Here is a 24,777-nt window from a genome sequence, read left to right as displayed (position 1 = left end):
ATGGAAAACTAGTTCTAGGTAATGATCTGAAAAAGCCCTGAGAACACAGGTATCATAATGTGATGACTAAAGAATGCATGCTAATATTGCCTTAATAAAACCAAAAGCCACTAGGTTATGAACGATCAAAAATAACTGTAGAGATGGGAAACCTTGGGGAATCTCCCCAGCAGAATCCAGGGGAGAGAGATCTCATGGTTTTGTAATCCACTCCTGCTCCATTTTGTGTCTATACCTTGAAAAACAGCTCTATTTTCAATACAGTTGGGCAATAAATCCTGGGTGTCACCACCATATATTTTTCCCCCTACTTGGCAGAAGCAGAGATGTTTTTGCAACAGAAAGAGTTCCTTCCCATTTTAGCAGCTAAAGTTTCTTTTTACGACAATATTTCATTTTTACCTTTTTACCATTCAGGTAACCCTCTGGCAACAACTCCCTATCTGTCCCTTGCTACAGTCACAGATATCTTTTCTATTTCTCTTTCATGAGTCCTACTACATCATTTTTAACTAGCGAGCTGAAATAACCACAGTACTTTTTCAATACTATATATTTTAGCCTTATTTTAATACCATATTTACTTTCTTTGATTGCCACTGCTCATATTCTTTAAATTATCGTGTGATGCTTTCTACGAGCACTAAAATCACTTTGCAATTTCAAAGACAGAGAGACAGCCGAGCTCTGCAGCTCCCTGCTTTGGGAGCGGGTGCCCAGCTGTGTGCCGGCTCCTTGCTCACAAAGGCTGAAACTCCGCTTGGGGATGTGCCGTTGGAGACGAAGAGCAAACTTCAACACCACAGATGGTCAGGAGGGGATGAATCATTGTGCATACCAAAAAAACCCCACAAACACAGCTCACACAGGGCTCACAAGTTCTGGATAAAAGATAGAGTTCAAACACAAATTGCCTAGGTAATTTGTGTTGATGCGGTGTAGTGGGACCAATCTGTTGCAGAGGGAGAGAGAAGCAAAGCTTGCAGCGTACTGGGGTGGTCTGACTCAGGAGGGAAATGAACTGGCCATCCAAAAATCATTATTAATGCCAATTTCCTAGACTACCACCGAGGGCTAAATTTATTACTGTCAGCGGAAGACAGCATAAGAAATAACCAGCTGTTGGGAGCCACTCGATGTGCAGCATGACCAATTACCATGGGAATCCAGCAAGACAGAGAAGCAAGGCCAGCTGTGCTTCTTAATCCTCTCTGCTGAATATTTTAAAAATCTAAGCTGACTTGAGAGGAAGAGCAGGAACCAGCAAACCACTGAGCTTTCCTACCTTAGTCCTAAACAAGGAATGAACAATATTTTTATCTCGCTCAGAAGGTCGGGAGCAGGACACTTGAGAGACCTGGTGGCAACTGAAATCCATGAAGTTGCATCAGGAGCCGACTGGCCCCAGGGCTGTGCTTTGGCCATAAGAGGATTGCACGGATCCTTTAGATGAAGCTGATGATTCCCCATGAGATTGTTTTATCAGTCCAGGCAGACATAAGCACAGATTTACAGACCTACAACAACAGGGGCACTTGCAGCTTTCCCAAGATAAAACATCACAGCGCACCTGGAAGCATCGCTGTAGATGTACAACATGTCAAAAGTTATTCCGGGCAAGTAGGAGATTGAAAAAGTAACAAGTGAAACCTCTAATACCGGTCATGGTCATCAATACCTTTTTATTGGGGCAGTAAGTGCTTGCCTTCCATTTGCTGATTGTTTTATAGATTACATGGCTAAGCTGCTGAACTGAAGGCATATTGCAGTAGGTAACTGCAGCGAGGTCTGGGTCAAAAAGAAGGATGCTTTTACATAAAAGGTTCAAATGTTAGACTGGAGTTGTGGAAGGCCCAAATCTCAAACACTTCCCAAAGAAAGATCTGACCTTCCTGTAAAATAATACTAATCACAAAGAGCAACATTAGAAGAAATGCAATAATCGGAAAAGCGCTATAAAAATGCAGGAAATATTAGCAGCCAGCTGCCTCATAAGTGGCATCGCATACCCTCCCAGAGGGAAGGAAAGGAAGGAACTGATCTCCAAATGCTACAGCCTTGGAAAGGGAAGGGAGGCAGAAAAGCAAATAACTACATTGTTGGGTGATCTACCCCCTTGTGAGCATGTCTGTCGCTTGAGGAAATTCCGTATTATGCACTGATTCAATACAAGAGGATTTTGCTTGGAAGCAAAAGGCATGGAAGGATTTTGATACATGGACATTGTAAAATATTAGTGCTATTAAGAGTGTTATTTGTTGTCAGTTTAAAGTACGCAGCTTCTTTACATAACTAAATAAATGACTCCATTATTCATATTTTTACAGCTAGATAAATATTTTAATCCCTGTTTACTGTCAGTAGCTTTAACTAACTGCTTTCTGTAATCCTTTTATAAATCTTACTTGTAATACATTATATCTGATATAAATTCTGAGCTTTCCACTGTTACTTTCAGTAATTTAGATTCTAGCTGCCTGCCATATTCTGCAGGCCAGATCAGTCCTATTGCTGATCTTTTGAAGCCCCTCTCCAGGTGACATTGTAGCCTGAGTCTGCAACAGGGATTTAAGGCAGAAATATTGCCAAGAACAGGCAACAAACAGTCTGCAGAGGCACCTCTGACTATGCATCAACTGAACACAAACAGCTCTTGGAAAGGTGTTTTTGTCAACTTCAAGTACACAAAAGATTCTAAGAGTTGGTGGTTTTCTAAAGAACTTTCTATAGAATTTTTCAGTGGAATTTGAATTACTTTAAAAGAAACAAATATACAAATATGTATATACACATAATTAAAGCAAACATCTTCCTCTTTCTTCAAGCAGGTGTGTCTACAGCACCAGTGAGGGATAACAGCAAGAGATGACACCTGGGTTACAATTACACAGTTTCACAGCCCCGGACCATAAGGACAAACCTCTATCTCTAACCCATTATGGCACAGGTAATTGAAGAGTTGCAGTGGTTTTCACAGCATGCTCAAATCATACCGAATAGCAAAGAGCTGCAACTTTGTGCAAGGAGGTAAATGCTCCAGAATTGGTGTAATCAGTTCCCTTTGCCCCCAAATGGGTGTAATTGCTCTGTAGCATGCGAGCCAAGACTTACACAGCTGATAAAATCAAGAGGTTCTTCAACAAGCACAGAGAAGCAGGGAAGGAGCTGAAACCCCAGAGCTCCAAACAGCCTCATGTCCTCAGGTCCAAAGGCTGTTGCTCTTGGGAGCAACACTTTTCCTCAAAAGCCTCCAGCAGATACTCATTTGGGTATTATAAAAATATTCCTGTATTTTTAGAGGACTGTTTGTGCTTTTCCCATACGCAAGCTGAGCTGGTCCCCTCTCAGAATATTATCTTCACTTCTAACACTTTTTCCGCTCCCAAGCCCATGTTTCTGTAGGTATCTGAGATGATGAAGACCCTGGGTACAAATGGAAGTCCTTGGGCTCTTCACAAGCTACCCAGGACGTCACACACCACTCCGACAAGGATGGGCAGCAGCTCCCTCAGCATTTCATTTCATTGGCTTCAACACACCCTTCTGTGGCTGAAAAGGGTTGCAAACTCATGATGACAACTCATCTTGGTTGCAAAGCCACTCAATACTCTGGACAGCATTAGTCTCACGATCAAACTTCTGCTCATCTCAGCTGGAAGGAACAGTACTTGCAAGTCATTGATGTGGGAAATCCACTGCAGACACAGGTCATAAATTCACAGTATCTCAGCTCTCTTGCGGACTGGCAAAGGATGTCAGAAGCATCTGCTGCTTTTACCTATATAACAAGAAAAAGTAAAAGTGCATGAGCTTTTCTTGCACGTTTCATTTGAGACATTACGACACCTGGCTGTTGCTGTTAGTGAATACAGAACTATTAAAGTGTTTTGAAGCAAAGTGGCTAGGCATATGTAATATGTTGGTTATCTAATTTGTTACCCTGAGTAAATTTAGACCTATATTCTTTAGATTCTTAAAATAAGATGGCTCCAACTCTAGAACTGGCTCTTTGGAGCCAGCAGGAATTTTTCCTGCAATACCAATAAGCACATTTGCTCCCTAATGCTCCAGCCAGGTGGCTCAGAGGACACTGGTGCTGCTGGAAGAGTCCCTCTGGCACAGATACCCTATGGATCAGAGACTGAGTGAATACAAAATGCCAAAAAACCTGCAAAACTAACACTGAATTAACAAGCCATTGACAATACCTGTCAAGAACAGAATAGCAATTTTTAACATAACTGCCTCTAAAGATGAAGTATTTCAGTTACACAAGCAGCAAGAAAGTATGAGAATTTTCTGTCACACTTGGATGCTTTGCTTACCACAGCGATGAATCAAAATAATTGCCTGGTCCAGCATTTAGTATGACGCTAAATACAGTGCTGGATCTATTGATCCTTTACACGAACAGCTCTTTGAACATTAAGCGAGTGCCTTCTTGCATCTACTTGCTTCTTGCATTTTAAATTGAAGGAGGGAAACACATTTAAATGTCATTCTGCCAGGAGGGCTGCTTCTCCACACATGTTTTTTATTCAACTTTGTCATGACAAGTGTTAGTACTCAGGTTGGGTTTCTCTCATCATTTCAGCTACCGGTGGTGGCCTGGAGAACTTTTCAACATGTGGGAAAAATTTCCAAGAGTCTGGATGGAAAGACAGCTAAATTATTTAATGCCCCCAGCTACAGAAAGCCTTTAGAGCGTTAGTAACTGGCTGCTGGCAACCCAGCACTGAATCCTCTCAGCCCAGGGTTTTTCCTAGAGAAAATGTGCTCCTACAGGACATTTTCTGTCCAGTTTCAATCAAGCCCTGACATGCTTCTGCTTTGCTCAGTCCCAGCAGTGGTGCCCACAGACAGGTAACGCTCCAGCCAAGCATCCCGAGGTTTGACATGATTTGGGTCTTCATCCCAAGCTCCAGCGAGCACTGTGATGTGATGCTCCCAGTTGCACTCCTGTACCATGAAGACCTCCTGGTACTTTAAATGTTTGAGTACAGAGGGATGGTTCCGAGTGTGGATTTTTGATGTGTTAGGACCTCATCAAAAGGAAAAGATGAAAGTAAAACAACCTCTGAAAGCTTTGATTTTCCAGGTGAAATTTCCATAGCAATCACAGAGGGGAGAAACCGCTATATTTGAAAATCTGATTTGGGGATAATTAAAAGCATTGTCAAATAAACATAATGAGAAGTAGGCAAATTTAGGCAAACAATATTTCAAAATTCACTGACCAGAACCAGAGAAGAGTAACATGCCTGTAACAACACTGCAAGAGAGAAGGGTATTGATTACATTAACTGGGAATAACATTGTGCAGCTGTACCGACTTCACTCTGAATATCTTATAAAGGACTTACAGTCCACCCAGATAACGTTCACGCTTTGATTTTTATCCAGCTCTGAATTTAAAATATCTTTCTCTTAGAAAGAAAATTAAAGGATTTCAGGTGCACAGTTTAATTCACAGAACTAATGAGATAAAACTCCTGACTGGATGTAAAAAAACCCCAATGCATTAAATCAATGGGAAAGTTTCCTTTGAAGGATTTGATATCAAATCAAGATTTGACCCTCCTGTGAACCTCACAGTTTGGTGACATCTCAGCCAGAGGCTTTCTCTGACAACTTGGGTCCAGCTGGGCCAGAAGGGAAGATCTGCAGATTACAGAGAAGGGAAGAGCCATCATCCAGACAAAGCAAGAGCACAGGGCTTTCTTGGTAATTGCTTCGGGAGTCAAAGGGACACCTTGCTGCTGTCTTAGATGTTGGTTCTGACACTAGATCTTCCCGAAAATCTCATTTTCCTCTTCTTACGCATCCTTTGCCACCTCTGGTGCTGCTGCTCCTTCTCACCCCCTACCTGCAAATACACCTTCGCTCACCTTGAGTCAGCCACGCAGCAGCATCACAAGAGGTTTGTGGATCGTCTGCAGCTCCCAGTAACACTGGTGGCATTTGCATCCTCCTGAGCCATCGGTTACAGACGGAATGAGTCACCTGGCCTCTGCCACCACAGCTGCTTCAGAAAAACAGTGACAGAATTAAATGTCACAGACCAAAACTGAAAAAAAAAGAAAGAAAAAAAAACCCTGTAGATGTTTGAAGCCCAGGTGCAAGGGAGAGGGTGGAAGATGATGCTGCTGTAAAGAAAATCATTAAGCATGAGGAATTCTCAGCAATATCCATTCTGCCCTTTGCAGCCCCCTGCTCCTTTCCGATTACAACAGCATAACATCAATTTCTGGGCATTACTCCATGGGATGAGAAAGCTGTGAAAGACTGTGCATCACGCAAGAAAAATATGGGGTTTTAACACAGTGTACTAATCACATCCGTCCGTTGTACTCCCAGCTCTCCAGCGAGGTGGCAGGAGGGCTGGCAGACACTTAGCTCTCGGGTCCTTTCTAAACTCTCCAGCACAGACTCATCTTCAGCCCTTCGGGTGGTGGGAATCCACCCAGAAACCCCACCAGCAGCAGCTCTCAATCATCTTAATGAGCAGATGACCCCAGCAGCCCTCCTGTATCAAGACCTGGGAAGCTGTGGCCGACCCTTCCATGACATTGGTGTGTGTCCTGGGACCTCCTGTCCTCCCAGCACTGCAGCGGGTGAGGGGAAGGAGCATCACAGTGAAAAAATATTCTTACCGTGACAGCGACCAGGCTGCCGGGTCTGCACAGCATCCCAGCGCTCCAGAGGCAGCAGGTTCAATAGCCCCTGCAAAAACTAATAACAAAAGTTCATTCTTTGCAATAACGCCACAGAAAGTGAGGAGACTTTTCGATATAAGTAACAGAGCCCCTAGGTTAACAGGGATTAACAGCAAAGAGGTTTCTTAAGTGTGAATAATTTCCTACCTATTGTCCACAAATGCATTAGAGTGTGCTTTGCTTTTCTTTTTTGTAAGCCAAATGCGTAACTGGCATTATTAGTTTCCTCCTCCTCTCTCCCTCTCCTTTAGTTTTTAATTAGAGCTTAGAGGGGGGAAATGCATATTTGATATGAAGAAGAACTGGGGAGGGAGAATAATAATTCTGACTGTTTCAATTATTCCTACACAAGATGAGCCAGATTTCTGTAAGAGCTCAGCCTCCACAGTCAGCACCGGATCTGAGCCGGGGCCAGTACTCGGTGTGCTCGGGGGGGCTGAACCGCTCAAGAGATCCGGCCTTCGCCCAAGTGCAGAGTGGGTGCAGGGCTCTGCTCCCAGCGATGGTGCCAGAGCCTTTCAAAGCATTGGCCTCATTTGGAAGTTGTGTCTCCAGAAAAGGAAAACTTCCCATCAGCAAAGTGCTGCTTTAGGTTGAATGTCCCTTTCTTTGCAACTTCTTATTATTAGGGGTACCTTCACATGCTGAAGTGAACCATCCTCCAACCTCGCATATCTGTCACCTTCAGACGCTCTGCTTGATGTGGATGGATGTGTTTGCTCATTTTATTTGCTCTCTCCTGAACCTTCCTTTTCCTCCTTTCTCTCAGCACTCTTTCAAGGCTGTATCTCCCCAACCAACCTCTCATTCCCTTACCCAACACGGGTCCAACCAGCCTTGCTGCTGACGGGGCATACACACACCCCAGTCTCTTGCCCCAAGCTGAACTGCACTCACTGGATCGTATCACAAAATTACATGCACAGACCTTGGGCCAGGGGCTTTCTCTGCCTTCTTTTTCCTCCACTGCTAGTTTGGGAAAAAATTAAGATTAGAGCTGAGAAAGCTGCAATGACCTTTGAAAACCCGTTTAGTTTTCATCATTCAACAAATGCTTAAGGGGTGTTTTTGTGCAGAATGCACTTAAGTGTAATTATTATTCCTGAAGTAGCAGAAATATATTTCAGTGGTGCATAGTGTTTGCAAAACACTGTCACGTGTGTGTCTATGGAAACCACAAGATACAAATGCCATATCGCCACGGGTCCATCAGTTAATTCCATATCATTTTACCAGCATATTTACTCCAGCAATTCAAATATTTAATTCCAGCTTGGTTTCATTGATAAACATGACTTCGACAAACACATTTTTACAAAGCAGGTGTTAAACTGACAATCACTTCCAACCTGATAGCATAACCAGCAAGTTTTCCAAGCAGTGCATTTGCAAAGTCAGTGAGGAACATGCTGAGATGGGGTTTGCACCACTCTGATGCTTATTGTAATGCAGAAGGAGATGGGGCTGGTACTTCCAGAACTGCAAAAGAAAGTTATGAGTGCAAAGCACTAACCTCTCTAGCTCCGTTACTGGCACAGGCAAGACCAGCCCTTCTGCCATCCCTGAAAGGCAGCCAGAAGAGCCTGCACCAGCAGAGACGAGCACACTCTTCCCACGACCTCCCCAGCCCGCTGGAGGTCCTGCGCCCCGGCGTTTTAGAGCAAGGTGGTGGGTCATGTTCCAGAATTACACTCGACAAATGGATTTGTCTCAGCTGTGGATTCAGCATGCACACAGCCCACTAAGTCATTTCAGGGCCTGTCTCTAATTAAATGTAAGAGAATATAGAAATGGATTAGAGAAACCCAGACCTCCAAGAAAGATGAGAACTTGTAGTTCCTTCACAAGTTTAAATCTCTCCCTATTTTGCAGAAGCCCGAACACCTTGTCAATCCTCTTAAATACAAGCTATAGACTCTTCTGAGGCAACACGCTTGCAGGAGGTAGTTTATCTCAAGCACGTAATTCATTTTAAATGGTATTAATTCTTTCCCACAGAGAGTGCTGCAGCTGTTCCCACCTACCAATACCAGCGTGCACCACATCTTGCTAGGGAAGAGGAGGATGTTATCCAGAGATGTGCTGACTGTCAGCTGCATTTCAGACCCCAGTGCTGCATTCTTTCCATTTCCATTTCTACCATTACAAGGTCCAGTGGGATAGCTAAAACTCTGCTGGCAGAAGCCCAGGGCAACAGGTTTACACCAGGTTGATTTTAAAATCAGAGAACTCACAAAATATCCCATTGAACTGCAGGGAAGAGGTAGCAAAGGGCTGAGGGTTGCAAAGAACAGGTTCAGTTACCTCAACCAGAAAACCTGGAAATCTTTTCTCTTGGTTGTTCCCTTGCTACCTGCAGAAGGGCCACCTCCAGCCAGGGAGCAGCAGGGACAGCTTTTCCCTGTACAGGCAGTCAAGCACCCAGTCTTACTACAGGGGAGAAACTTTATTGGTGTCCCTATTCCCCGTATGCAAGAGGGGAGGGAAAAAGTGGCTATCACTAAAGACTATGCAACTTGCTCACTTTCCTTGCTGTCAGAGTAATGGAGACATCTGACTTTAAAAAATAATAATAAAAAGAAAAAGAACACAGCATACACTATTCCCTGGAAACCAATAACTTGCATCCCCTGTTATATGCAAGCTCCATATGACAGAAAAGCTTAATGTCAGAGTTTTAGAAAAGACCTTTTCCCCAATGCAGATGCAAGAAAGCAGAGAGGCAGGATTTCTGCTAACTCCGACTAGACTTGAAGGAGTCCCCAACCTGCTGACGGCTCACAGGCAGTCCCAAGGATGGGTCGGTTTTGCCTCTTTGGGAGTGAGCCTGTGAAACCTGGCATTTGTTTTCATCAAACACAACTGGCTCTTGTACAAGCAAGGGTGTACTGTGACATTTCGGGAGGTGACGCCAGCACAAATCTGTAGGCTACTTCCAATACAGCCAAAACACTTTATGTGCAGAGCAGGAGCATGCTAAGAGAAAAAACAAGGGCCTGGTAACATCTCCTTTCTCAGCTCAGTGCTGCAGGGAAGCAGGGGAGGGGATCAGTTTGTCCTGCCCTTCATTTCCAGTTATCACCTTACATCAAAGATCTACTTCTGAAGACAGTTTCCCGCTTCAAAAAGAAATAGCTGCCCAAACCAGAAATCTGTTACCTTCCCTAAAAACAGCTAAAGATTGAGACTGGTGGGCCTGTGGGAAGTTCTCGTGCTTCACAGCAATGACATTTAGGGATGCAGCACGGCAAACACCAGAAGCGCTTTGGTAAACAGAGCTGATTTGTTACACTGCGTCTGTGCAGCTAAGCCAGATGAAGGCTACGCTTCAGAAGATGGTATCTTCTACCATCCCTTGCATATTTATTGTCCCAGTCCAATTTAATTCATCCATTTGATTGGTAAATGGAAAAGCCTGCAGAATTTGTAAATTAGTAGAGTTTACCTGGCAAAAGTAAAAGTCCTCATTTTGTGTAATAAAAGGCTTAAAAGCACACAAGCAAAATGTAATGCAATAGGGAGGACTACCAAAACCAGACGTTACTGATGTGCAAGGTGCTTAGAAAGTGAAAAGTCTCTGCAACTTTTGATAGGCAAAAAGTCACTCATCATCTCATTAAAGTCTAATGAGTATAAAAGCAACTTCAGAAATGCCAGAGCCTGTACATGATCTTGACACATTATTCTTTGAAGATAGCTTTTGATGCTTTTCTAAACAGAATAATTTTTCCACGTAGTATTTGATGTTGATGTGCAAAACACAACCACGATATTAAGAGTAGAGTCTCAGGGTTAAAAAGGATTCCTCTTGCCTGTGACCTTCTGATAATCTGTAGGTGACTGAAGAACACAAAAGAAATCAGGTAACTCTCCGCACCCCATCCTCCAGCCACAGACCCTCTTCTAAAACTTGATACCTGATCACATGCACTCAACTTCTAGTCTACCTCCCCAGTAAAGCATACATTTAAATACCATTCTCCTTCACTGCTCTTATTCCACGACAGTCCACTCGGTACAGCACCACCATATGATGGGGAGGCATGAAGCCAAGTCCCTGCTTTGCAGATTTCCTGTGTGATCTCAGATGCATCCCAGAGCCTCACTGGTCACACAGGCAGAGCCGAGACTGGCCCAGATTTAAAGAATGGTTATTATTGGGTTTGCGAGCATTTGTTTTGTCCATTGTGGGCTGTGGGGGCCTGCTAGTGCATCTGCTGGCTGTACCCATGGGGCAATGCTGCATATGGCACATTCTGATTTGAATATCTTAATGGCAAGGAATAGATTTCTTTTCCAGTTACATGATGGCTTTTCAAGGCAACCTGTTTTCACCTAAGCCCCCAAGCTCCCTTTGGAGAAGCAGGGAATCACATCCAGGACCCCCAATCCCCAAAGCCTGGCATTAAGCACAGGGAAGGGGCTGCTCCAAGGCAGAACTGCTGGGGGCTTGCAGGCGTTCTTCTGAGCATCCCCAGCACAGTTTGGTTTCGTGGAGTAGTGCCAGCCCGCGTGTCCCATCTAGCAAGCATCCCTCCCTCTTTGCGAGCCCCCAGCCCACCTGAATGGGAAAATATGCTGCTCTCTGAGCTCATCTCATATGCACCTGCATCCAGACTGACAATCTCTTTCCCTTTCATTAGCTCCTTCTTCATCACAGCTTTCTCTTTCATTCTTTTGATTTTAACTGTGCCACACCACTGTCCCCTCTGCGATGCTCGCCTTCCCCTCTCCAAATAGGAAGGGCCCAAACTGCACATTTCTAGCCCAGGTCTGAGCACTAAGGTTCCAAATCCAGCCTCCTCCTCAGGGATTGAGCTGAACATTCCCTGCTGAGCATCGCCACCTGCAGCCAGCCCAGCCCAGCCTCAGCTCCCAGTCTGCCCAGGAGGGATGCTGGCCATAAAAGCTTCAAGAGCAGCAAGCTGGGGTACTTAATGGATGGCCTTCCTCACTGCTTTGGCCTCTGTGGCATCACACTGGAGACGAGAACGGTGATCTCATATTATCTATACGATGACTCAACTCCTAAAGTTAACCCCACGCTATTAGCGCAGTTTAGGTTTAACATCTTCACCAGTGCTACAATTGATGATGACAGTGATGCTGCGTTTGTGTCCTTCAGCACCACAGGGGTAGTGTAAGACCCAAACTCCACAGAAACTGCATTTAAGTAGCTATTTCCATAGTGCAATTTAAAACTAAGTGCTGACTGTCAGTGCAGGGGGGATCTTTTCATGGATTTCTGCAAAAGAAAACCAGAGTCCTATTCTGAGGAAACAGCAGAGTTACTTGGCATCACATGCTGACTACATTGCATACAAAGTGAAGGCGAGGAGTAAAACCCCTGTTGGCTGCTTAACCTGATTTAGAGCTCTGGTTTGTATTTAATCACTCGGTTAAAAGGCAGAAGCACTAATGACTGCAACAGACCCCCTCTAGTGAATCTTTCCTCCGAACACCATCTTCTCCAGCCTTCCAGTGAGGTCAGCCCACTCCTGGAAGGGGGTAATGGAGGCAAACTCTGTGGCTTATTAGGGCAAAGCGTCCTTCATGTGCAGTTTGAGCTGATCTGGTGCACTACAAACACAGCCACATGGTTCCCCAGCTTCTGTGTCAGTGGGAGAGGTGGCTGTGGGAGGTAACACTGCAACTATCATAACAGAAATGTTCATAACTAGCAGAGAATTTTAGCACTAGCGTTAAAAAAAATTTTTAAAAAATCTTTCCTCTAGATTTTACATGATGAGAAAATATCATGGTTGCATGTATTAAAACTCAAGATGAGTCCAAATGCAATCAGGTCTTATCTTCTATTTGAATTACCTTTTGGTCACCTTGAGCTGGTTTGGAAATGGATTGTTTGGGGGATTTTTAATTGGCAGGAGAAGAGAAACAGATTTCATTAAAAGCCTATAGCAAAGCCACATTTGTTTTGTATTCAAACTTTCCATGTCTTTATTTTTAAAAGAACATTTCCAGAAATTACTTTTCCCTAAGTAAAGTATTGGGTTTGTTTGGTTTTTTTCTTTGTATCAATCACTGCCTTGTTATATTGCTGGGATCAAAATCTAGTACTTCATTTTTGTTTTAAGACAGTGATTCTGGTATCTGGAGAAAGGCTATCTTTACAGAAAGAGCCCTGAAGCCCACGCTTGGGGAAGTACCGTTGGTACCTACCTGGCCACACATGGAGTAACACCACCACCACCACCCCCAAGTGCACAGCAGCTGATTTTCCTGGCCATCAGCACCTCCTTGGGCTTTTCCCAAATCACATTATTGTGGCAGAGAACAATTTAGAGAGGAAAAAATTAACCACCAGCATACGCAAATAAGCACACTATCTGCAGACCTATATAACACCCCAAAGCATCATGTTATAAACCAGTGACCTTGTGATGACAGTGCACCACACTGAACTGCCAAGAGCCGCTCACAGGACCTAACAGACAGTAGCTTGGATTTATTCTGCGCTAAGTAGGCTAAAGACGCAACTTCACAACACACGGTGAGCATCTTGTCTCAGTCACCACCGTACACATCATATGGACATCCCTGTTGCAGTTCAGCAGAGTCCTCTACCGAAGGCTACTTAAGATGCTAAAATATGATCCTGGGTCGGGGTGGAAGGATGGAGAGCACTCGGAAAGCAAGGAGCAGAATTAAACCATCAGTTTTTCCCAGAGAGAGAAGCCTCAGGATTCCCTACAAGATCATCTGCACTTTAATGTATTTCCCAAGGGGCTGGGAAAAAACAGCAATGAGCAGCAAGGCAGCAACACTTGCAGATGACACTGGTGTTCTACATAGTCCAGATTTCTGCTCTGCTTGAGGTGGTTTTGTCCACTGGACTAAAACTGGCCATCCAAAATTACAGCCACTTCCCTGCTACTGCCAGTGAAGCCCATTTCTGTGAGCTGCATGCCAACCACCGCAGCGGAGAGGGAAAGCCACAGCAGGGCTGAGAGTATGTGGCATAAAAGCAGGGGCTAGAGCTTCAGATACCTGGATTTTTGTACTTAATACTTACAAGGTGGTAAATGAGGTTTTTTTTGTTCTGTTCTTTAATAAAAAGAATTCTTAGAAGGTTTCTTCTTCCTCTTCCATATATTATCTTATAAAACCCTACAGACATTCATACAAATGTATTTCTCTACCTTAAGCTCCTTAAGACATTGCTTAAGAGGAAAAAATCCACACAAGTAAAATAGTTACTTTCATACATTAAATATGATGAAACACAAAGCACATATGAGATGCCTGTGAAATATTTATGTGCGCATTTATTTTCTTGTAAATACTTTCTCCATTAAGATTCTGTCTTGATCCTTTTTATAAGATGCAGTTTTGTCTGCAAAGTGCAGCCAGTGGAGAATGGCAAATATAATTTTTCTCTCAGTTAAGAGGATGACAATGATGCCCAACACATCAATGAATTTCAGTCTGTGTTAGCATCACTGATGGAACAGGAAATTGGATTCCACTGGCTAATCCATTGTTAATGATTTCACTTCATAAATACACTTAGTCTTCATTATAACTTCTTGCTGTTGGAAATAGTTGAAGCTTTGGGAAAAATATTCTTGGAAGAATCAATTATCAGTATGGCACCTTCTAATAGTTTGATTTATTGATTTTTCACAGGTAAGAGACCTCGAACCCAGGCTTGGCTGGAAGAGATCGAACGACTGCCATTGCCTCAGCCTCCCGGCAGCAAACAAGGCAAGTTTTCATAGGTTTAAATCACATCTACAAGGAGGGCCTGGTGCACTGCAATTTCACGGAATGGGAACTCTTGATTATCTTCATTAGTTCTGAACAGCGCAAGTTCAGGCTGCACCACAAGCTCCTCATCGCAATGTGGTCTCGGAGCAAAACCCTCGTGCCAGGGACCTGCGCCAGCAGGACACGGGCAACAACGTGATACCGTAGCCTCGATGTGTCTAGACACGGGTTCTTAATCTTCTCTGGTATTCTTCCCTGGCTCTAACTTGAAGGCGTCTGTTCCTGTTCTTCATCTCAAACGTTGTTCAGGCTGACAAGATTTGTTACAGCAGTGAGTTCTGCACATGTGCTTAGAGCTACATTTTAGACATATGTTAAATAGGAGGGTGTCTGAGCAGTGAGTCAGGACCTCACCACACTTCCCACTAAACATCACAACGTAATAAAGGGCCTGTTCCTCCCTGCTGTACTTCTCTGTCTTAACAGTCTGACAGATGTTCACAGCAGTAAAGCATCACCTCCTCCAAGTCATGGAGGGAAGGTCCTTAGAGGGCTAATATCTCCCTGGAAGAGTTAGCCACTTGTAACATGAGCCTCAGAGGAGCGTAAGCTCCTCTAGTCAACTGAAAAAAAAAAAAAGATACCAGGATATGGGGAGAGATCTAATCTGTAAATTAAATGATCTAACCAAAGGTGCAAATGTTTTTGGTGATGAGAGAGCATATTAAATAGCCAGACAAGACTTTAAGGTACGTTCAGTACTAGGTGGAAAACGAAATGGCCCAGGAACAGGGTTTATAATCAAGTATTGCCCCCTAAGGCTTTGCTCTGGTCACAGCCTGTTGAGGCTCTCCGGGATTTGCACTGTTTCCAGCCAAGAATAAGGCTCCAAGCTGGAAGTGCTTGAAGGAAAGAGTAAGTAATATATAGTGCAGTATTTCCAAGCACAAAATGAAGTTTCGTGTTTCCTACCAAGCTCCACAGGAGATTTTTCAGTATTATGCATTACTTGAATTTTAGAATGGTTCAAGTAAACACAGCACAAATAGCAAAGGAAATGTGTTTCAATAACACAGGTGTCCACATGAATATATGCATGAATCCTGGCACATATTTTTATTTTGCTAAGAATTGAAAAGTTGCCCTCTGGCATCTCTCATTGCCGTTTGCTGTAAATCTTAGATGAAAATGCAAACAGGAAAGGATACAAAACTCATTGGTAATCCTGAAGAAACACTGCGTCAGCCCAAAAGGCTGAGATTACCAAAATCTGCCTGAAGTATCCTTATGCCAACAATTAAACAGTAGCTGGACAGCCCATAATTCTGGAGTGCCATTCAAACTCGACATCCCAGGTAGAGACAACTCCCACAAAGAGTTATCTAACTAAATGCACTATATTCATTAAGTTTAATCCACACATGCTCCCCGTTTCCCCCATCACAAGCATCCTCCCCTGCCTTAGCCTCTCTCTTCTTGTCCCTGTCACCTTACCCATCTCCTCCCTTCTCAGCCACTCTCAACCCAACAGACAGTGAGCTGCAAGGTTTGTAGGCCATGTCCAGATGATATGTTCATTTTTGTCTTCCGTGCTAGTTGCTCCCTGCATTAAGGAAATTTTGCTCTAGGTGGATCTCTAATTTGCTTCTTTCAACACTCTCTGTATTGTGCTTGCATTTATTAAACAGAATATGGTACCAGAGAGAGGGAAATGGATGCTATTTTAAACACATCTTCCTGGCTAAACTGTTCATTTGATGATTCAGAAAGAAGCAGATGTTTAAGTTTTCCCAAAGAACATCAAATGCTCCTGTCTTAAAACAGCATCTGGATTCCCCATGAAAACATTGATCTGATGGGAATGTCAGTGGCAAAGAGACCACCAAATACACACAACTCTACATTCAGTCCAATTTCAGCCTCTTGGAGCTGGGGAATCCTGGATGCTAAATCATTCTGCCAGAAAACCGTTCCCCTTCCATCAGACAAATGACTGTACTTGGTCACATTTTATTCTTGTTTGGCAATTTGCTGTTCAGCATAACTTTTGCAATGCTACCAGTGGCCAAGAGAGACTGCATTTGTTTGAGCAATGGTTATGACTTTTTCCCCTTACGAGAGTTTTACCTTTACTAGTAACCGGGTTTAAGTCACAGGCATTTGCAAACAAACCAACACTCGCTCTATGTGCTCTCCAAGCTTGCAACGTGCTCACTTGGGTGATGCTTCCACAGATGCAGCCAGGGGTCAAATGGTAGAAAAAGGGTAAGCATTTACTTTCTACATCCATCCTGAACTGTAATGGAGATACAGTGCAAATGGCATGGAAGAAAATGAGAAAAAAAGGAATTTGAAGTTTTTGAAACCAACCCTATTTTTACTGCAAACCACAGATTTTGGCTACAAACAGGACTGAAATGCCTGATTCCTTGAGGTATCAGACCACAGCTAAAAAATCTCTTAAGATGTACATGTAAAATAGCCTCATTACCTGCATTTTGCTTTATCTGTTTTGCAGCTATTAACTCCTCTGACAGTGATACTTGCTCAGATTAATTTTCAAGCAACAAAGAGCTAATGTGCTCTCTCCCCTCCTCAGCTGGGCAATCACAGCTCCCAGGTCATGACTGCCTCTTTACTCTGCTGCAGGGAATTGTGCTATCATAAAGAAAAGCCTTTCTCTGCAAAGATACAGCAAAGTAAGCACTCAGGGAGCTTTACCAATTCACACGGACTTCCATTTCCACTCTTAAAAAGCTTGTCTTCAACAAGGTTGCTATTCATTGAATAACTTGCTCTGCTTGCTCCGCAGAGTAGATGTTCTCCTCCTCCAAGCACTGCATTTCTTTAAGACAGACACACTAACACCCACGTCTGTTGCCCACCTTACCTACCATCCCAGAGCTACTCAGGGAACAGACTTAACTCAGGCAAGCTTCCCATAACCATCAAGGTCCTGATGCCTCTCTGAGCTGACCCCAGACTGGATCGAGCCACTGAGCTCCTGCAGCTGGTGGTACAGGCAAACAGACCCCACTCACTGCTGCTCTATCAGGGGGCAAAGCTCTTACTTCTGGCTACATATATCCCTTATCCCATTTTGGCCTGAACAAGCTCGTTAGCTTAATCAGCAACCTCTGCTAATCCAGCCCATTTTAACTGAAAAGGATTGGAAGTGATGACAAGTGCAGAGCTGCTGTAGGGAGATGGCTGTGAGCAGCTGGAACAGTGTCCTGGTTTCTGCTGGGATAGAGTTAATTTTTTTCCTAGTAGCTGGTACAGTGCTATGTTTTGGGTTCAGCATAAGAAGAATGTTGATAACACACTGATGTTTTCATTTGTTGCCGAGTAGTGTTTAGAATAAGTCAAGATTTTTTCAGCTTCTCATGCCCAGCCAGCAAGAAGGCTGGAGGGGCACAAGAAGTTGGGAGGGGACACAGCCAGGACAGCTGACCCAAACTGGCCAAAGGAACATTCCATACCATGTGATGTCATGCCCAGTATATAAACTGGGGGGAGTAGGGCTGGGGGACTGTGGCTTGAGAACTAACTGGGTTTTGGTTGGTTAGTAATTGCACTGTGCATCACTTCTTTTGTATATTCCAATTCTTTTATTGTTATTATTCTTGACATTTTATTATTGTTATTATTATCATTATTAGTTTCTTCCTTTCTATTTAAACTGTTCTTATCTCAATCCACGAGTTTCACTTTTCTGATTCTCTCCCCCATCCCACCGGGTGGGGGGGAGTGAGTGAGTGGCTGCATGGTGCTTAGTTGCTGGCTGGGGCTAAACCATGACAAACAGGATGAGTTAAATACATCTAAGTGAAAAGCCTGTGGAAATGGTCAAAGTGGAGAGAACTACCTAGAGCAGGAGCACCATGAGGCAGCACTGCTGCTGCACAGTGCCCTTAAACTAGCACCAGCAAATGCATCCTGCCAGATTAGAAAGGCGGGATTTTTTTTTTAAGTAAGTAAACTTTTTTCCCTGCACAGGAGTAGCTCTGTGTGAAGCAGGGAGCTTCTGTGTGGCCACATCTCCTGGCACACACAGCCCCAGTAATAACTGCTCCTTTAATCCCAGCATGGGTGAGGGTGCGAGTGTGGCTGCGGAGGGTCCCTGTGGGAAGGGAGCACAGAGACAATATCAAGCAGCAAAGACCTGCACAAACAATTTAGCGGCAGTTCAAACATCTCATTAATTTAATTTTAGGGAAAAGCTGTCAGCCTTAATTCTAGTTAAACACTGAACCACAGGTGAACCTTGCGCCTTGTGAAAACCACAAAGAGAAAAGCTCTGTGTTTTCTCATCCAGCACCCTGTGGCCTTATTAACCCATGCCAGAAAGGTGGGAGAAAGCCAGCACAACAACTTTCTGGGAAGCCCAGGACTTTTCTAGGCAGTACCACATCTGCAAGCTATGTGTTTGCAGCAGAAACATAATAGCAGCTGTGTTTCCATAATGCCATAGATGTGAAAAAGCAAAGCAGCCGCAGCTGAAGGATGGAAGCTGCTCTCCCTGTGCTGGCTGGAGTACCAGCTCTCTGCATTGTACAGCACTTGCACCTTGCAGTTTTTTCAGTTTCTCCTTCATGCCTAAGATCCATCAGTTTGTAAGTACAGCACAGGTGGGATCACAGGAGCTTTAACACTTACTGTACTGCCCTGTTAAACTCCTCGCCTCTGTATATATATTTTGATGGGCTTGGAGAGAGGGCTGCATTTTTATTTCTCTGCTTGTTAAATGAGAGACAAGGCATTTGCCCAAGTAGAAGTTTCCTAGGCTTGTGTTTGGCTGGGACAAGGCTAACAAGCACTTCCCAAAGAGAGCGAGCCACAAGCTCTTACTGGAAAGCTACATGTGGCCACGTCTGGATGTGATGGAGACTCAAGTACTTCTCCCTCCAAGCAGCTCTTGCTCAAACCTCCAGCAGTCTGGGTACATCCACTGCTTGCAGATTTAGTTTCCTCAAGTCACCCACTGAAAAAAAAGTGTGAACCTAACCGGGAGGGACTAGAGATAAATATACCATAAAAGCACTTCTCCAGGGCAAAGCTCCTTTCCCAAAGCTGGACCAACACCCTCTAGGATCAAACCGGGAAGGATGCTCCATGCTACCTCCTGCCTGGGTGGGCTGTTAGGGCCAGGGTGCTGCTGGTGCAGTGATTTCTGTGGCTGCCTCCCCTCCCTGATTCATTTGGGGCAAACCAGCTGGAACACAACCCCATCGGCAAACAGCCATCCTGGTGCAAGGAGTCTGTGCGAGGTGACAGAAATACCTCTCCAAGATTTCCAGGAAGCGTGGCATTTTCTCTGGGTTTGTGTATGTCCCAGCTTTGGAAGGAAGGAAAAAATCCAATATATTTCTCAAAAGCACCTGTTACGCCCTGCCAGCTCCGGCCAGGCACTCCTCTCGTATGACCAACCTCATGCAGGTGAGAGGCAAGTCCTGGCATCAGCAGTGGGGCAAGGGCATAGCGTGTCTACCCTGTCTTTCTCATGCTTTTCCCCTGCCAGGGTCCTGCCAGCTCATACTCCAAGTATTGACTGTAATTTTCCCCCTACACTGGCGCATAAAATCTCTTTCTGTATTTTCAGCTGTACATGTTTTTCACATCCTCCTTACTCGGTGCTTTGTTTTAAGAGCGCATCCTCCACAGTAATTTCATAGGTTTCTATTCCTAGCTTCAGGAGAGGGAAGGGAGAATCTAATAATATTGATGAATAACCAAGCTGCTGCTAAGAAGTCTGCCTCTTCTTTTATTTAAAAAATACCTGCTAGAAAAAGTAAAAAGGATGTGTCACTGCAGACTGTAACAAATGCAGTAAGTGATAGATTAGGGGCCATGTTCCCAGGTACATTGTCGACATCAGGGAAAGAAAACATAGCATTGTAGCTTCAAAGAGCAGGGACAGTCTAGAAAAGAGATCACAACAACTGACACCCTGAAAGGTGAACCCTGTTGAAAAGCACGTTTGGCTTTTACTTTCCTTTGAACAAACACCCACCCATTTCCTGGGGCTGTCTTACTCGTTGAGATCCACTCAACAAAGTATATCGGAATAAACAACGCTGGCAAGATGAGGCTTGCAATGACTTTTGGGCTGGTTGGCACGTGTCTTTTCCATATGATTCATGCTTGTGACTGAGCCTTCCCCTTGGAAAACACGGTCCCATCCCTGTCCAAACTGCACAGCAATAAGCGAACTTACATGCAGACACAGGGTAATGAGCGCAATGGGTTTGCGAAGAATCGCTCTAAAGCAACAGGGCATCTAATGAAACGGTGATGGAAGGAAACAGCTGCTGAAAGGGCTGTCACTGGAGTTCATGTAGAAAGGGGAAAAAAAAGCAATACGGGAAAAATATTATTTAATTGTAACTGATACCTTTAGGGTGAATGTACAGCTGTTTCTTTATTATCTCCAGGGGCAACATTCAATGCTTAGACTACAGCAGGGAGATAAAGGCAACAAAACAGGTCACTGGAGTTTTGACAAAATACACTGATCGATCTGTAAGTGTGGGGAACGGAGTGATATGGAGAAGTGGGCCCCTGTGCTCCATTTGCCCACCTCAAGCCCCAGAGCACTGCTGGGACTCCCCAACACAAAGCAGTAGTGCTGTGGCTCTTTTGCACCAGCTCTTTCCCTAAAGGAGCTGTCTCATGTTTGGGATGAGCAACAGTAATATCTTCTGTGAATTTAGACAGGCACAAGGCAGCGGATGCAAGAGCTAACAGACTGCTTTCTCCTACAAGTGCATGCCAGGAGACTAATTAACATGGAAAATGAAGAAATTAGAGACTCAAAATTTGAAAAAAAAAAAAATTATTGCTGTATTTCTATTGAATAATCCTCCTCAGTCCTAAGTGAAGGGAAACTGCCCATCCACAAACCACCTCCTCGATAACTGGGACTGTTGCACACCAGCATAACCAGGATTTTACTGCACATGGGTTTAGCAGATGGGTATTTATTGCCCTGGGCTAATGGGAGCTCCTTTGGCCCTCACAGCTGATGCTGCTGGGCCAGAAGTGCTGGTTTCACACTCCACTGTCCAGCCAGGGAAGAACCCTGATACTGCCTTTCACTGCTTTTGCATTGATTTTAAGTTCTTGTCACAAACGATGAGAAATTTTCTGGATGAGGAAGAGAGAAGCTTTCCTAAGGTGAAGGAAATGTTAAGGGGAAAAAAAATTAAGACAAGATGAACAGCAGCAATAAAGTTTGAAAAGAGACTGGGAAAAATCCAGGTGCTCTAATAAAGCAAGCCATGATTTCCCAAGAAAGAGCTGACAGAGCCATCTACCGCGCACGGCGCTCCGCGGCACCGCAGCCACGTCTGCACAAGAGCCCGGGCTGGTGGCAGGGACCAGCTGGGCACAGCCCGCTCGGATCCCGGCTGCCTGCAAAGGGAAGCATGGGAACATCTTCCCAATGTGAATTATGTTATTAGGCCTATTACTTTGTAATATCAAGGGGAAAAATAAAAAAAAAATTCTGCGGCATAAAGGAAAGAATAAGAGGCCGATAAATAATACATAAAACAAGAGGCAGATATTTCTCGTAGCCTTTTAAAATAACTCTTACGTGAATATAATATACCATAAATATCAAAGCTGCAGTGCAGCCCTTATATGACAAGTCACAGACTAGTCAGAAAACACTTTCTGAGATCTGAATCATGGCCACTTAGCTATTCACTTTTATTGGGGGGAAAAAAAAAAGAGAAAAATTAATAGCATCTCTCAGCAGAAAGTTATTTCTAGTCTTCTACTTTGCAAAGGGAACTGTCATTTCATTATTTTGGTGGGTGTAATGGCACATGCTGTACCGACCATATGCAATCAGAGAATTAAATGCTGGCTCGGATATGAAGACATAATGAGATACACACATTTTTTTAATGAGAAAAATGATTGAAAATAAAACCCGGTACAGTGCAAAACACAGATGTCTCCAGCATTATAAAACTTTCTGGAAACATGGATTCTAAGTTACCATTGTTGCAATTGCTTAAGACTCTTTTAAGTGCAAATTGCTGCTTTTAACTTTTTTCCAAGAAAAATTTTGTGCGAGATGCATGGCACATATTCAGCAGGCCAAGTCATTGCCAGTTGTGAACTCGTGAGGCTAACCTGGGAGAATCACCTGTGATATAGGTTGGCTTGGGGTGTATCCCCATGGAGAGAGGCAACTGGGACCCTAAAGAGATTAGAGTTCGTTCTTATTGAGGGAGGGCTTATAGATGCAGAGATGCTATCCCCAGGTGCTCCTGACTGGTTACATGAATCCAAATTAAATTAGGGAGCCACATTAGACACGGCCCTGACTTCCAGGCAGGAAACCTTCTGCTCTTGGCTGCGTTCCCTGGCTGATAAAGGAGGATGCAACAGGAGTCGGCAGGCAGGAGCTGTACTCCCGGCTTCCACTGTGCCACCGCCCTTCTCTGCCTCAGCATCCCCACCTGCAGAATGGGCACAGCTCCAGCAATCCGACATTGCTGGGTGAAAAGCTCTGATGAAGCGGTGAGTGCTAGAAACAGTCTCTACCGCTGATTTTAATTAAGTGGATGGGCCACTCAGACCCTCTTCTAGTGGGTATATAGTTGCTTCATCCTCTCCTCTCCCCCCCGCATGTTCTCTACCCTGTGCGGTCTTCACCAGCGTGACGGACTCCCCTTAATCGGTGGGAAATTCCTGCCCTGAGTTCACCTCCGTGGTTCCCGCTTTGCACAGCCATCAAGGTTACCCCCAGAGCTCACTTTTTGCATCTGATTGCTGAAATGTGAAGAGGTAAGCAGAGAGTTGAGGAGGAAGAGCAAAGATGAGCAGGCACTTACCGCACTTAGCGGCGGGTGGGGGCTTCGCGGCCGTGCCAGCAGCACAAGCTCATAAAACCCAAGGGCAGAACGTGCTGTTCTCTCCGGCGCTCGCAGCACACACGGGGATTGATCCGTTTGTGTAACATGGAGCCGAGCAGCGGCTGCTCCAGCCCAGGCTCACGTCACCAACAGCAGCTGGTACAAAAAGCTTCCTTCCAAATCCATTGCTCTAAGAGCATCTGGAGACCGCTGCCAGCTACAAAGGCTCGGTTTGCCCATGAACAGTTCACTTCATTTGTCATTTTTCTCTCAAAACCATGTTATCTTACCTTCACTTTGGAGAAGAAGGGGACTAAAAATACATATTCTGTCCTTTTCATTAGGGCAGAGAGGAAATACAACGGTGCTTACTGTTGACTGCAGAACTCTGATTTTTTTAGCTACTCATAAAATTTTGCCACTTGAAAGTGATCCCTGGAGGGGTGTTTATTAGAGGAATCTGAACTCATCTCTGGCTGAAACTGGCTCTGTCTAGCTATCATGAGCCACATGTGGTTTCAAAGTGCCTCTGATAGCGATCTCCAGAACAATGTAATCCATAAGTTTACATTAAATATTTATACCACACTACTTTGTGCTCTTCTTGGTTTAATTGGTCTTAGAAATTCATCAAAATGTATTAGCGAAGTTCATTACTTAACATTGTTGGTACCATTTAGTACGAACGCTCTGCTAAACAAACAAGCCTGTCTGCATAGGCCACCTTACTTACGGGAGCAAAATGGCAAAATCCTGTCCTGGCTCATGCTAGTCTCAAGGAGAACTGGGAGCACAAACGGACTTCAGAGCTGTGATCAAATCAGCACACTAATTCCAGGCAGGAGTACAGTTTTTCAGAAATTCAATATGGAGAAGGGCAAATGCAACTTCCAAGGAGGAAAAAGACTGTTCTGGCAGACTGAAGTGGTCTTGTTGGGTTTTTTTTCCAGAAAACTCATGATATCTCAAATGAAATAAAGGCTTTTTAAAGCTATAGTATGAAATTTCCCAATTAAAATGGAAGGAAAGTGTTAGAAGTTAAAACTTCACAATAAAGTCAGAACTGGCATTTGGGTTTGTTGGTCTGAGTTGAAATGAAAAACAGCACAAGACATTTTGGCAACTCCAAACATTTTGCAGATTTACAGTTTCAATAAAAACACTATTGTATAAGACAGAAAGCTTCAATTTCAATCTAGAGTAATCTCATTGTCTCTCACAGACACAAACATCACTAGGAACAGAAGGTGGACCGCCGTCTCCCACAGCTAATAGTGTCATTTACAACTGAGAAATTCATTGGGTGAGGAAACACACGAGCAGACTCTAATACTCCTGCTGGAGGACCTGCAGGAAGGGGAAAAAAACTGCACCAGTATGGATAGAGCCATTTGGAAAAGTGAAGACAGATGTCTCTAGAAACATCTACCAAGTTTAAGCACCATTTTTTCCCACAGAAGGCT

The 24,777-nt window shown here is 44.1% G+C and overlaps 1 long non-coding RNA gene across 1 annotated transcript; it reads right to left on the bottom strand.

Annotated features, from left to right (window-relative positions):
* Positions 1 to 1,664: 1,664 nt before the first annotated feature.
* Positions 1,665 to 23,735, bottom strand: LOC138690656 (uncharacterized). Its single transcript, XR_011329414.1, has 3 exons — positions 23,294 to 23,735; positions 5,889 to 6,067; positions 1,665 to 3,778 (listed from the first exon to the last, which is right to left on the bottom strand). It is a non-coding gene; the product is annotated as an uncharacterized lncRNA (long non-coding RNA).
* Between the last annotated feature and the right edge of the window lie 1,042 nt (positions 23,736 to 24,777).

This window comes from Haliaeetus albicilla, chromosome 23, assembly GCF_947461875.1.
Source record: "Haliaeetus albicilla chromosome 23, bHalAlb1.1, whole genome shotgun sequence".
NCBI lineage: Eukaryota > Metazoa > Chordata > Aves > Accipitriformes > Accipitridae > Haliaeetus > Haliaeetus albicilla.
The sequence above is the reverse complement of the archived record's forward strand: the minus strand, read 5'-3'. Positions and strand labels throughout refer to the sequence as shown.